Raw genomic sequence first — 14,536 nt, 5'->3', positions numbered from 1 at the left:
TTAGCCAAAATAAATATTTATATTGTTTATTTATTATAAAACAAGTAAGCAGGGTAAATGAAAAACAACCAATACACAGTGCCGAGGGATAACTCCTTCCTGAAAGAGACTGACAGAAGTACAGTGAAGTGATGGTACAGGTTGTTTAATGTGGGGTTGTGTGAGATACTTATCTCTAGTCTGTGTTACCTGCAGCAGGTTCAGATCAGAGCGCTGTCAGTGTAGAGAAGCAGCGGGGAGCACTGGCACAGAAGCTGAGTGATGTGCTGCTGTGGAGATGGACAAACAAAAAAAAAGTCATATGAGTTTAAGTGTATGTTACCGCTTTATCTTACAGTCAAATAGTCGTTTGTTTCGGAACTACATTCTTTCAACTACCAACTTGAACTACCGTATTACTGCGCACAAGTGCCTCAATGCAGACTCAAACAGCTGATCGGCGGAGTAATACAGTGTGTAGTAATACGACAGTTAAACAGTTCACAAACTGTAGTTCCAAAGGACAGGGTTGTTTGACAGCAAGATTAATATTCAAAATAAAGCGTACACCCAAACTGATATTCGTTTTTTTTCTGTGGTTATGTTGCCAAGCCCTTGCGGTGTGAAACTTCAGAAACTAAGCCTTGCCATTAGTTTATGAACTCTGTATTTAGATAGAGGTCTGTGAAGCCCAGGGATGTACCAGAACCAGAAATTTTCAAAACATGCAAAACATAATCCCATGACAGCAGCATATTTACTGTCACTGGTTGTAACGGCAGCTTCATTGCACTGGATGGACGACTGTCTCTTCCTCCTGTTTATTACCCACTCCAGCTGCCATGACAACAGCCGTCATGACAACCAGCCCCCTCACCTCTCTCTTTGGTGATGGGAGAGAACAGAGGACAGAGGGACCACAGAGCATCCTGCACTCCTCCGCTCCTCTCTTTTTTTCTTTCTCTCTCAGATCCTTCCTCACTTCTCTTCTTTATCCCCTGTCCTTCTCTCCTTTCTTTTTTTAAATTTGATCTGTGACCTCTAAAGTGCACGGCAGTGGGTATTACCATTCAGGAGAGAGGCTGTCATGTCGATTCCCCCGGCTGTGGGTATGCCAGTGACAGCGCTGTTTGCAGAGGCAGAAGGGGACAGGTCTGCGACAAGAAGAGTCAATGTTTGGGTTACATGCCAGGACCGAGTGGAAGAGCAAACCCAGTTGTGCCCTGTTATCCCTGCATAGAATACAAACAGATGGAAAAGAAAGACTAAATGGTTGATTATTGGACAACACAGCTGAGGGAGGAGGAGGAGGAGGAAAGGATGAACAAGTTCAGGGAGAGAGAAAAAAAAAAAAGAGACTGAGATTTTAAAAAAATATGTGGAAGGTATAACAGAGGGGTGAGCTGCTTTTGGAGTCAGTCAAGGATGAACTAGGACAGAAAAACCCTTCATTTTTTTTTCAAGCGGAGCAGGGGATAGCACATGAAAATGGAAGGAATTGAAAATTATGAAAGCCTTGGGCGGATGAAGAGAGATGAGTGGATGGAGGGTTACAGAGAGAGAGAGAGAGAGGGTGGGGGTGAATAAATTGAATTGGACAGATAGGGAAAGGTTTGAAGATAAGGCAAAAGTTGTTACTGAGTCATAGGCCTGTCTGTGCGTGGGAGTGTGTGTTTGAGTTAAGCCTGCATGTGGAAATGCGTGTATATATTTCAGCTAAGCCTGTCTTGGTGAGTTTAAAGTGAGCACACGTTGGTTTGTCAGTGTGAGTGATGCCTTCTGCCTTTTAGCGTCCACGTTTACTGCCATACTAGTAATGACATCAACTCTGCACAGGGACACATACATTAACTTGCTGTCTTCTCTCGCCTTCGACCTCTTCCACACCTCTCCTCTCTTCCTGTCTTTTACATTCTATTTGAATTCACATCCATTATTCGTCTCTAATTTTCTTCATACTACCACTCATCTTTTCCATTTTGATTATCCTGCTCCCTGGAGGAGCTTTCTGAAAGCACTTATGGCCTCACAAACCTCAGAATCTATAATGCTCTCAAACTGAACTGACAACCTAATAATCAAACTGTGAAACTGTGTTATTTGTGCAAATTTGACCTCTGCGCATGTGGTCTTTGATTTCAGAATTCACCAGAAACTGGAGTTCCTCCTGTTTTTTACCCTTCGGTCTCTCTCTTTGGTCTTTTATCTGTATGTTCACAAAGCAGATTCATACAATACAAGGATAAGCCTGAAAGCTCAAGTTGTAACATTTTCAACAAAGGTTGGCTTTGCCTCAGTTAGCGGCGCCCAGCTGAATTTCCGTCCATTTCCACATGTCAGTGTATTTCCACTGACTCATTATATGCAATGGTGCCACTTTATGTTGTGTTCTTACTGAACACACCTTTAGCCTCTTTTAGCATATTTTTGCATTTTATGGCCCCAAAATGTCCCCCCTCATCAACCCTGTCTCCTGCAGCAGCAGGCTGGCATTTTCACAGTGAAGTGACATGGAGACAGCACACTCCAGCAAGACGCTCCGATAAACGCACCAAACACCTTTCCAAAAAGTTGCTCATAATCTGGAATTCACTGCTTTATTAATAATCAATCCAGAAACACTATTATAAGTCACTATGAAAAATCTTCGGCTTTCCAGGTTATATAAAATCTATTCAAAGGAGCTATTTGTGCGCTTTCTTATTCCTACGTAGCCAATGTCAGCATTAATAGCTGTTTACTTACCAGTCTAGAAGAAACATTGCGAGTTCAGTATCAAACTTTACTCACCAACAGCTGTCTCCAGCGGTTTCTTCTACTGTAGTTAGCATGCTAACCAGCTAGCCCCAGCCCGGTCCGCCTTTTGCATAATTTTATAGATGCCAAGTGTTTAGTCTCTATCCTGAGGAAGCGCTGCTCAGAGGGCATATTATAACCTTATAAACACGAGGACGGCTGGGGCTCTCTGCCAGACAGGTGAGTTGCTGTTAATGCTACATTAGCTATGTAGCAATAGCAAAACATAAAAATTGCTCCTTAAACTATTCTTCAGGAAGACCACCCCCACGATCTGTTCAACAACTTGTGGCAAAGAATCTGCATTTTGGTTCAGATGTCTGAAAAAACAAATGCAATGACATATTAAAAACGCAGATGGTTTAGTAGGAAAGGAGAAAGAAACTCAGCTGACTTGCGAACATGTGAAACAGCTATTTGGCGCAGAGATTTTTCACAACCATGCAACCTAAATATTTTTCTTACACCTTTTCCACCAGCATTGGTGGGTATAAGTTTGTTTTGTGGCCACGATGTTTCTGATTTAACACATTTCTACCGTGTCTGTGCTCTGCACAACGTAACAGCTGGAAAAGGGGCAAACATTAGCGTTAGTTCACCTGCGTGTGGCGTTCACATCACTGCCAATCAAAGTCGGAGCCAGTATTGCAGAGTCATTTGACCTGGGTCTGAATGCCGATTGTACCCTTTTCCTCAGCGGGTCTAGTGGAAAAGGGCCTTTATGAATGCTTTACAAATAATAATAAAGTATTAATGATTGATTTATTAATGTTCGTAAAGCCATTATGTGCAGTTCCTCAGTGGTACCAAATATGTGGCCAGAAATGAATGCTAGTGTTGCTCTGTGTCAGCTGAATGACTAACAAGGCAAATGCAAAAGGTTGTTGAATGTTGCGTCTTCAGCTTGCTGTAAAGTTGCAATAATTCACTTGGTGCAACTCCAAGAGGTGTGACTTTTTCTCTTCACTCATGTCTTATATTATGTGACATTGTATCCATTAACAGCCGGGCCAGTTGAAGGGCTGAAAACACATATCTGTCACACATTTATGATATTGTGACAAGTTGTTACGTAATTTGCCATTTATTACATTATCTTTTGCTTGTCATCTTGAACTATTTCAGGAAACTAATAATAAAGAGCCTGCTGCCTCCCCTGCTCACCTGTAGGAGGTCTTACATCAGCATGACTGGATTCGCAGCAGTAAATGTGTGATGTCACTGGAGCTCTAATCCTGACAAGAAGTGAACTCCGAGCTGTGGAAGCTGTCCCCTCTTCCCCTCTTTCTTTTCTCCCCCTCCTCCTCCTGCTCCAAAGCATCCCTCTCTCCAATTTGATGCTCTTGCATGCTTCATGCCCTCTAGCGCTCGGCCTCATGGACATGCATATATGTTTGGGATTATATAATCAAGCTGTTACGCAACGCTAAAAGAGACTGAGGGAGGCAAATTCACACACACACACACACACACTCAGAGTGAGTGACAGGGAGGAGGGGTAGTGTACTGTGTGTGTGTGTGTGTCTGTGTGTGGTGGGGGGAATCTTGTGTTTCATGTTTGGATTAAATCAAATCCCACTCAGCTCTACACACACACACACACACACACACACACACACACAACTGCTTGCCCTTTTAAAAATCCGCTGGTAAATCTCTGGTTATGGATGTTGTCTGTCTGATAGTGTTATTGTGCGAAACCAATGTACGTTTGTATCCCTGTGTGCACGTGCACCCACAAAATATAACAGTTTGAGGCCGCTCTCTTCCCACTCCACACATGCAGCAACAGAAAGAGAGCTCGTCCCATATGCGTTTTTTATTTCTATCTCTGATACGCACACTATTCTCTGGTGTATGACGCTGCAGCTTTCACAGGCTTTAATCTGTTCTTTCCGCTCATCCTCTGTCCCTGACTCGTGCTCAATGTGTGTGTGTGTGTGTGTGTGTGTCCCCGTGCTCCTTATACGGCACCATTAATGCTGAATGTGTCGTCTCCTTGGACTGCATCTCAGATTTAAATCTGAATTCACCTCTAATGTGTTATAAAATCATATCTCACAGGTGAGCCAACACCCACTCCTGCATTAGGGCAAATTAAAGCCTCAAGAGGTACACTTCAGACCGCTTCGCACTTATCCTAATCAGCAGCTGAACACCATCCACATTATGATGAATCTCTCGGCTAACTCTTCACTTAGTGTTGCTACAAGAAGCAAAATAGAGTCATCAGATTAATATCAAGACCATATGAGCTTTTTATCGATCAAATCTGGTATGAATATGATACAGCATTTTTTTTTAAATAATGTCATAACAGGTATGTATGTTTGTGTTATGATTATTGTTATTTACCAAGGCTTAAAAAGAAGTGTAGAGGAGTCTAAAGGCACAAAATCTCTTTTTATTGGTCAGACCCAAAATCACCGAACAGCACAGGGTCATTGCTTACGAACTGTACTTACTTGCTGCCTGTCAGGTTGACTGATTTCATATATGGTCCAAAAATGTATCCTCCTCAGCAGCACAGAGAGAGAGATGGGGTAGTATGTCAGAATGACAGTTTGGGGTTAGTTTTACCTGCCTGTGCCCCCAAGTGTGCTGTCTCTACCTCCAGCCTCTATCTTTCTATCCCTCTCTGCTCAGTGTCTCTGTCTCCTCAGCCCTCATCTTGTCTTCACTGACGAATCACCAAAAGAGATATAATAATATTCTCAAGGTAAATGAATTGAAAGTTCAGGGTAGAATCCAGGTCAGGGCCAGGTCACCTGTTCACCCTGCACATCAATACTGCATGCTCATTGGATTACCCAGCACTGCATTGGCAGCAATGTCTCTATTCAGATCCATTTTTCAGCAAAGATAAAACTCACCCCGCTTAAGTTTTCACCACTTGACTGCTCAAAAAGTGGAAAATACAATTTTCAACAAGTACAGTACCAGAAAATAGTACTGGAGGCTTTTACCTCTGCAGACCCCTTTATAGAAGCTGTATTAAAAGAACAGTAACTCAAAGAGCGAGGGATGGAAAGTGTTTCTGTTGTCGTCTGTGGAGGCGGTGGGTGGATGCTGGTTTATTGGTGCTCTGAAGGGGTTCTGAGGCACTTTGCATGCAAAACAATACTAATAAAAAGCAACATTTAAATAAAAATAGAAAGCCTACATTGCATGACTATTTACAAAAGAAGAACTTCTAGACTTATATTCAAAACCAACCCTCCTCTGCACATATTCTTTTATTCGTGGTTTGGTTTTCCATGATGAAGACCTCTCTCACTTTTCTTTTTTATTATCCATTCAATAAAGCATTTTATGCCTTTTGGTTTAAAAGTGCCTTAAAGCACTTACTGCAGCTTCCCAGAGGCAATCTAAATGTGCTTATGTGAGTCAGAGTTTAGGATTTTCATTAAATCCTTGTGGAAGTACCATGCCTAAAATGGTTAGGTTATTATCAGAACTTATAATAACCTCTATGGTCCAGGAGCTGGATGCACCAGCTCTTTACATAAGTGTCTACTAAGTGGAGATAAATGCATCATTAACTTGAACAAGGTTACACTAGGGTTAATCTAGTTCTGGTGTAGAGGTTAGTTGTTACTAAAATATTTACACCCAGTAACAGCCAGGTCTAGCTGTTGCATATCTAACTGAGCTAAATGGCAAAGCTAACGTTAGCTTGCTAACTTGTTTAGACATAGAGTAAAAGAGAGCATTTGGAATATGGTTGACAAATCTGACCCAACACTTGATAAAAAGCTGTTTAATAATGATGTAAACTGGAAATATTTCAAATTCAATTTCACAAAACAAACACACATATTTACTAAACCTTATACCGTATGCAAGTAAGGTTTTGTTGAATTACCCATAACGTGAGTTAGGTTAGCATAATCAGGGTTCTGAAACATACAACTCTGCATATAAAAAAAACAGCAAACATAATGCCAACATTTATAAAAGAGTGGCCTGACATAAGCCTAGCTAGTTGAAAACTAGCTACTAGTTGCTAACAACTCAGGAAGGTCATCATCCACAATTTTGGTATTGGATTCATGAATAGCTGGTGCAACCCAATCCAGCTGATAACCTTGTGCCATAGTTGTTTTTTCTACTCAAAGAAGCTATTTGTAAGTTTTGCTATTGCTATATAGCCAGCGTTAGCATGAACAGCTGTTTACATACCAGTCTAGCACAAAGTTCAGTTTCAAACTTTATTCTTTTACTCGCCAAGAGCTGTCTGCAGCAGTGGAAAGCAACCCTGTTGTTTTGCTAATATTTCTATCGCCTCTTCCCTTCTAATGTAGTTAGCATGCTAAACAGATAGCCTTAGCTGGGTCGGCCTGTCCCATAATTATAATTGTAAACACAACGATGGCTGAAGCTCTCAGCAAGACAGGCGAGTAGCTATTAATGCTGACATTGGCTATGTAGCAATAGTAACACTTACAAATAGCTCCTTTAACATTTATCACCAGTTCAACTTCATCTTAACATCAAAAAGCTAGTTTGGTCCTTTTATACATTAGATCTGTTTGCAAAATGAATGAAAGACATATTGTTGATGTGAGTCATTGATGTTGATTTGGATTCACCACCTCCAGCTGGACAAAGTGTTGCTACTTTTCAGCACGAAAAACAGGAGTTCTCAAACGCAACACTGGAACCTGTAATCTGATTTACTGTGCTAACCATGTCCCTAACCTTTTTTTGTTTTTTCAAAACAAGAAGCGCTGTCGTTCCTGTTCAGTGTCAAACTAGAACCCCAACCAAAAAAAAAAAAAAAAAACCTCTGTTCCGTTGTGTGGAGGGGATTATAGAGGCGGAAGAGGAGGACACAGGAAGGAACAGGATGTGTGAGAGGAAAGTGATGGGTGCTGGGATGATGGGGTGAAGGGTAAGGGTCCTGGAGAGGTAAGGGATTAATGAGGGAGGGAGAGATGGATGAGGGTGATGAGGAGAGAGACAGAGTAAGAGTTGGACTTAGAGACAAGGGGGTGGGGGTGGGGGGGTTGAAAAGCTTTATTTAGTGCATGCCTGCAGGTGTTGCCTAGTAACAAAGAGGAAACAGATCGAGGGAAGAGAGCTGGAGAGCACATCTCCCTTTATCTTTTTCACTCTTTCTCTTTCTGCTCCTGGCCTTACCCTCTTCCAAAATCCCAACACAGGCACGCACACACAAACAAAGACGCTCTCTCTGTGTCTTTCTCCCTCAGACTCTGTCACACACACACACACGCACACACAGACACGCACACACACACACAGCAAAAATCCTGTCCCTCATTAGCAGTCAGGGTGGCTGCTGTCCTCCTGTCAGGGAGACGACGAGGAAAGGAGGGCAAGGAGAGGCAGGAGGAGAGAAATGAATTAGGGGAGGAAAAGTAGACACGGAGGAGAGAAAATGCAGTGAAATCCTCCTGTAAAAAAAAAAAGAAAAAACATCCGTCAAGGTTGTTGCCATAGCATTTGTTGCTCCGTCACACTTTCTCATAATTTTGCTCTGTGAAAGCTTGTTCTGGGTATACCGCAGCTCCATCATACAGTACACATCCAACCCACATGGTGGCTTTTAATGAGTCTGATTTGTATTCGGTATCTTACAGGAGAGCTGATAAAATGAGTAAAGAAGGCAGCTCAATAAACTGCTCAATGTGCTGTTGCATCCTGCATCCAATCATGACCCTTGTACAATTGATCAAGGTTAGATTGAGGGCACTCTAGGTGGGAGTGTGTGAATGCGTGAGTGTGTATGTGCATGTAATCGACCCAGTTATTCGTAGGCTTTTTCAAATACAGCAGCTAACAGATCAGGTGTAAAATGGACAGAGAGAGAAAGAGGTGATCACACTGTATCTTTTTTGTCTTAAAATCTTTCATCATGATGTTGTGCGTCTTGATAGAAAACTGATCAGATCCTCCTCTGTCTGTGCACACAAATTGCATCAGTGATGTGACAAGTGATCCAAGGACATGTCTAATAACTGATCTTACAATGAGTTTCTAGTGGTTTTTTTTATATTATTCTATTTCATTATGTTTCAGCGCATGCAAAAGGCTACATCCTCAGGCGTTAGCAACGCCACAACTGTGAGTGTGCGACCACTGTCTGCTGCTCATGTTCATGCATGCATGTCTTGGTGGCCGGGGGAAGGGTGTGCTTTGCATTTTAACATCCCATCCCTCACTGCCGACATTTGCACAGGCTTTTCTCTCTTCCTATTCTTTGATTTTTTTCCCCTTGCAGTTCCCAGCTTGCGCTATCAGTGCCCCTGTCTTTCTAACTGTCCTCTGGGAGAGAAGGATCACCTTGTGTAAAATCCCATACACACTGAGACGCAGGTCCTTACAACTGTGACTCTCTTGAATTTAAAGCTCACATAGCGTATCCTACCTTAAAAGAACTCATTGAGGATCAATGCTGCAACTGCTGCCAGTGGACAGCAGTCAGAATTGAATATATCGAATTAATCAAGGCCGACTGTGATGTACGTACGCGCATGCAAAGAGAGTCGAATTAATCCACACCGAAAAAGCTGTCTGGCTTCACAGAGAGCTGGCTTCTAGTGAAAGCACTGGAAGAGTCTAAAAATACATTTTTCCCACATGCACTGTGCTATATAAAATATTTATAGTGAGCCCCAGTCTGCTAAGAATGGCAAATATGCTACAGAGTGAAAGAGAGAGAGGAGGAGGAAGTGACTGCCAAAGCTTGTTGTAGCCTCCATCCCAGTGCCAGAGCTTACATAAGAGCTAAATGCAGTTTGAAAGAAAGGAGTACAGAGCTTTACATTTCTCTACCTTAAGTTAACTCCCACACTCACGTGCGTGATCAAACAAAAAGATAGTGAGAAAGACGGGCTGGAGGACGGAGAGGACTGATTCTACTGTGTCTTCTTTCTCCAGGAATCTGTATTTATCATCCTGTTGTTATACTCAGCTCGCTACTACCTATGTCCTGATTTTACCAAGCAGTTACAGTGGTGGGTGTGAAGCATCCTCAAAGGCCAGAAGAATAAGGGAAGAATACAAAGGCAGCGCTCCTGTCCATCCTGGACAGTTAGGGACATTGAGTGGACCTCAGAGCTCCTTCCTTACTTGTGAAGAGGCAGACAAATGAGAAACACCCATTTCACAAGCTTCACATAAAATGACAGCCTGCATTTTGGACCAATCTAGTATTTAAGAAAAGTGGGGGAAAGCCCGAGGCATCAATTTATTTCAGTCACATTCAATTCATTTCCCTGCAGATTAAATTCACAAATCAATTCAAATTTGATTAATTATAGGCTTTTTATTTCTTGGAAATAAAGATATATATATATGTCATCACTATACAAAGCAAATGTAGGATGAAAATGATCAATTTCAATGCATTATTTCAACAAAATATCACATAAAAGACAGCTTATGATTAACAGATGATCATTTACGATGTGCTTATATATTTTTTGCGGGGCACAAATGAAATACAAGTATATGCTTTTACACCCTTTATTCTGGGATTGGATCTTACCTTTTATAGGAATTGGAGAAGCTGTCCACACAATGAAATGTGCCACATCCAAGAAAAAAACTACTGGGAGCTCATAAATGTCAGCAGACAACCTCTCCTTTTCCTGTGTAAGCTGTTTTTTGTCCTGCGCCTGTACTCAGACGGGGTTAGAATGTAAACACTATCCATCGTCTGTGCATTGGATCTTTCCTTCCCTTTCATTTATGAATGCAGTGGGTGCACCTAGAGAGTTTTCTCAGATTTCATAAGGAAATACGGTACAGTGGCTCTTTTTTTTCATGGATGAAAAAGAGGTTTCCCTTCAAGGATGACACAGTTATTGTTTTTATCTTTAATACAGTTGAAGTATTTCCTGTGAGGGGAAATGAGTGAGGAACATTGTTGTGGACAGAATGTGGTTAGTTCATGTCCCTCAGCCAATACTTTAAGATGACAATGACGTGCAGTGTTGTAGTACTCCTTGACTTGGACCCGAGCACTGACGGGAGACAAGGACTCTGACTTTTTTGTTAGTTTGCATTTTGCATGCTCGCATTTCTTTGGCCAACGTGTCACACACAGTAAATAAACTCTGTTTGAAATGGTGACAGCTGTGTCATTTGTGTTTAAGGTCAACTTTTTTAATTTTATTATTTGTATATCAGCTCTTTGACTGTGCCTGAGTGGAGCACTGGATCCTATTATGGAACCCGACTCAGACTCAACCTTGATAACCTGAACTTAGACTCTGACTCAGGTAACGGGGAACTCAGACTCTGACTTTTCCTTGGTGACTCAGACTTAGACTCAAACACCGGGAACTCAAGACTCAACTACAACACTGAAAAACAAAACATGTAATATAGCATGAAAACAGGGCTGTCAAATGATCAAATTTTTCTTAATCTTAATTTCTTAATTTCAATAGTTAATCATGATTATTTGCATGTTTTATCACATGATTAAAATTCTATTATTTTGCATTTCAGAGCTGTTGTTTGACGACACATAACCGTCAGTCAGTCTGAGCTAGAAGCTAACATTAGCATTTCTGACCTGTAATTATGAAGATGTCTATTTATCAGAATCAGAATCAGAATCAGTTTTATTGCCAAGTATGTTTTCACATACAAGGAATTTTTTCTGGTGATTGGTGCAATTGATCAGCAACAGTGGGGCTCTCTAGCCTTGTTGATGAGGCTAATAGCAGATGGGAAGAAGCTATTTTTGTGGCGAGAGGTTTTGGTCCTGAAGGACGGCAGCCTCCTGCCAGAGGGGAGTGTCTCAAAGAGTTTGTGTCCAGGGTGGGAGGAGTCAGCTACAATCTTCCCTGCACGCCTCAGAGTCCTTGAGGTGTACAGGTCCTGGAGGGATGGAAGATTGCAGCCAATCACCTTCTCAGCAGAGTGGATGATACGCTGCAGTCTGTTATTGTCCCTCTCCGTGGCAGCAGCGTACCAGATGGTGATGGAGGAGGTGAGGATGGACTCAATGATGGAGGTGTAGAAGTTCACCATCATAGTCCTTGGCAGGTTGAACTTCTTCAATTGCCTCAGGAAATACATCCTCTGCTGAGCTTTTTTGATGAGGGAGCTGATGTTTAGCTCCCATTTGAGATCCTGTGTGATGGTGGTTCCCAAGAAGCGAAAATTATCTATTATATCTATTTTTTTATTATTATCTATCTATACACGAGCTCTGAGTAAGGTATATATTTTTTTTCATACTCATTCGATCTTCAACGATTCAATCGATGATTCAGCCATTGGATTTAAACACTTGAGGTCTCCTGACACGCCCCTTTATGCAGACCAGAACATGATGTGATTAACGTGTTAATGCTGACAGCCCTACATGAAAATAAAATCAAATATCCACTGCTGCTAAAAACTAATTGCTAAAAAAATCTTCAGAGCTCTTTTGATACTGTGCCATAATTGTATTGACATTGACCTTGGCTGCCGACTTGTGTCTGGCTCTGTAGTCTGGGAAAACACCGTCTCAGATGAAAGGATGTCCTGTGATGGTAAGGTTTCACTCTCAATAACAATATCATAGCAAGTGAAAGTGGCTCTTTCATTAATGAAAGTTATGTTGTGAAAGTACTGAGTGAGAGCTTTGTATTCACATGTTGCAGTTAGAGATCTGAAGAAAAGTGTCCTGTTGTCCTGAAAATCACTGAAATCATACAAATAAATACCTCTATTGCTCAGTTTAAAGGTTTTGGTTCTTATTTTATTCAGGAAGATGCTGATATACAAAAATGGATTTACAATTTAATTCTTTCTTTATTTACAATCAGTATGTTTAGAAATCATGATGCTGAGCAGAACTATGTGTATAGGAGAAAATTGTACCATGTATCAGTGTCGTTAAGACAGCAAGACTTACACAATGTGCAAGTTTAGTGAATTAAACATAGTGATGCTGATGAGCAACAGCAGCTATTCTGAGTGTTGATAAAGCTACACTTACTGTAATTGCTGCAAACAGCCTCCATTCTTGAAACTGCTTTACGTGTCCTCCTTTAATTTATCTGGCAGATGTTTGCTCCTGGAACAAAATCAATTTTTGATGGCCTCATTTATTCACATACATGCACTGTGTATGCATGTGTGCATGCATGATCTATGTGCAAAATCCTGCACAAGTACACACAGTCCATCTTATCCATACATCTGTGTATCAACAGGGAAAACAAATTCATTATTTAACACCATATTTTCAAGTGAGACACCCGCGTACTGGGCATGGATGCATAATGCATGTAGCCTCTATAGAATGAAATCACATTTCCAGTGTCCCTCACTGTGCACAGTAAAGCTTCATCTCAACCTACGCTGGAGCTATGGCATCAGTTACACACACACTATTTTATATTATTTCTCACCCTGCTGCAGAGGAGATGAATCCTTACAATTTTCCATGACAGCATCAATGTACTGTACAGAATCCTGTGGGAATTAGCATGATCACCAAATAATACATAATGTGTGATCCATAGATCATCGATGCAAAAGCACCTCCAGTAATTCATGGATTTTGAAAGACAGCTATATATATCATAAAATGACTTATGTGCATAGACAGGAGGAGGGGGGGATCTATAATTCAACACAGGCTTTTTGATGGCTTCCCTCCAGAGATCTCTGCTCTTTGTGGTTTTTCTTCTCTGACCCCTTTAAGAGCCCCTTTCTGCCTCTCTGATCCTCTTGACATAAACTTTGTAACCAGTTGAACAACAATGTACATTGTATGTGTGTGTCTAATGGTGTGTGTGTGTGTGTGTGTGTGTGTGTGTGTGTGTGTGTGTCTGTGTGTTCTGCAAACAGCAAGTATCCTCTGGCCAGTTCTCGGCATGGGTGATCTCATAGAGGGACATTCTGGGAAATCTCCTCAGCATCGTGCGTGTCGGCGAGGAGGGGGCAGAGGAAATAGAAGACTCACAAATCACATCTTATCTAATGAAGCTAATACAATTCAGATGGGGAGGAGATGCTCACCCCCTGCTCTCGGGGCTGTGGTGCCTTGTTTCACTGTTTTGCTACATCCCGTTTTATCTATTGAAATATTCCTTTTTCAGTTACTTGCTGTATTTGCTTCATGGACGGTCACTATTAGTGTTTTCCTAATTAATGTACTTAATTGATCATTTTGCTAATCGAGTGCAACAAATCCTCAAAGCTAAAATACCAAATACCAAAGGTCATTTGTCTGTGTTCTCCGAAACGTGTTGACCACTAGAACATAATTCAAATGATCATTTTCTGATCATTAAAATGACTAGTTGTCCATTAAATATTAAGCTTATTCAGTACATAATTCCCTGTAAATCATGAATTTTCACTCTTTGGTTTTTGTATTGAACATATAATTAGTGATCTTAGGTGGTGCAGATTTTGCTACCTTCAGACTGATCCGGGCTACATGTTGCCCTCAGGTAACAAAAGAAATCCAGCTTGCTTTCTTTGGGCCCAGTATATGCCAGGTTACATGGCCCAAATCTGGCCAATATATGGCATGACTGTCAGATGCTACTAAGATACACACTAAGAAAACGTTGCGGCTGTCAGATAACACTGGAGGATAACCGCCAGAATCTGTCCAGATTTGGAAGTATATGGGCCAGACTCGGGCTGAGGACCCAGGCACATGCTGGGCCAGAGGTTTCATTTTGCTATCAGTTTCCTTTGCGCTAAGCTAACTAGCTACTGGCTTCACTAATAACTGTTATGATGGGATAAGATTAGTTAGTTAGGAGAGTTAGTT

The 14,536-nt window shown here is 41.4% G+C and overlaps 1 long non-coding RNA gene across 1 annotated transcript; it reads right to left on the bottom strand.

The window, feature by feature from the left end:
• Window positions 1–14: 14 nt before the first annotated feature.
• Window positions 15–1,183, bottom strand: LOC139633591 (uncharacterized). The gene is made up of 3 exons (XR_011693788.1): window positions 1,047–1,183; window positions 190–269; window positions 15–109 (listed from the first exon to the last, which is right to left on the bottom strand). It is a non-coding gene; the product is annotated as an uncharacterized lncRNA (long non-coding RNA).
• Window positions 1,184–14,536: the final 13,353 nt, after the last annotated feature.

This window comes from Trachinotus anak, unplaced genomic scaffold (assembly GCF_046630095.1).
Source record: "Trachinotus anak isolate AG129_WGS33_773 ecotype Australia unplaced genomic scaffold, CSIRO_AGI_Tana_v1 ptg000016l, whole genome shotgun sequence".
Lineage (NCBI taxonomy): Eukaryota > Metazoa > Chordata > Actinopteri > Carangiformes > Carangidae > Trachinotus > Trachinotus anak.
This window is presented reverse-complemented; position numbering and strand designations above follow the sequence as displayed.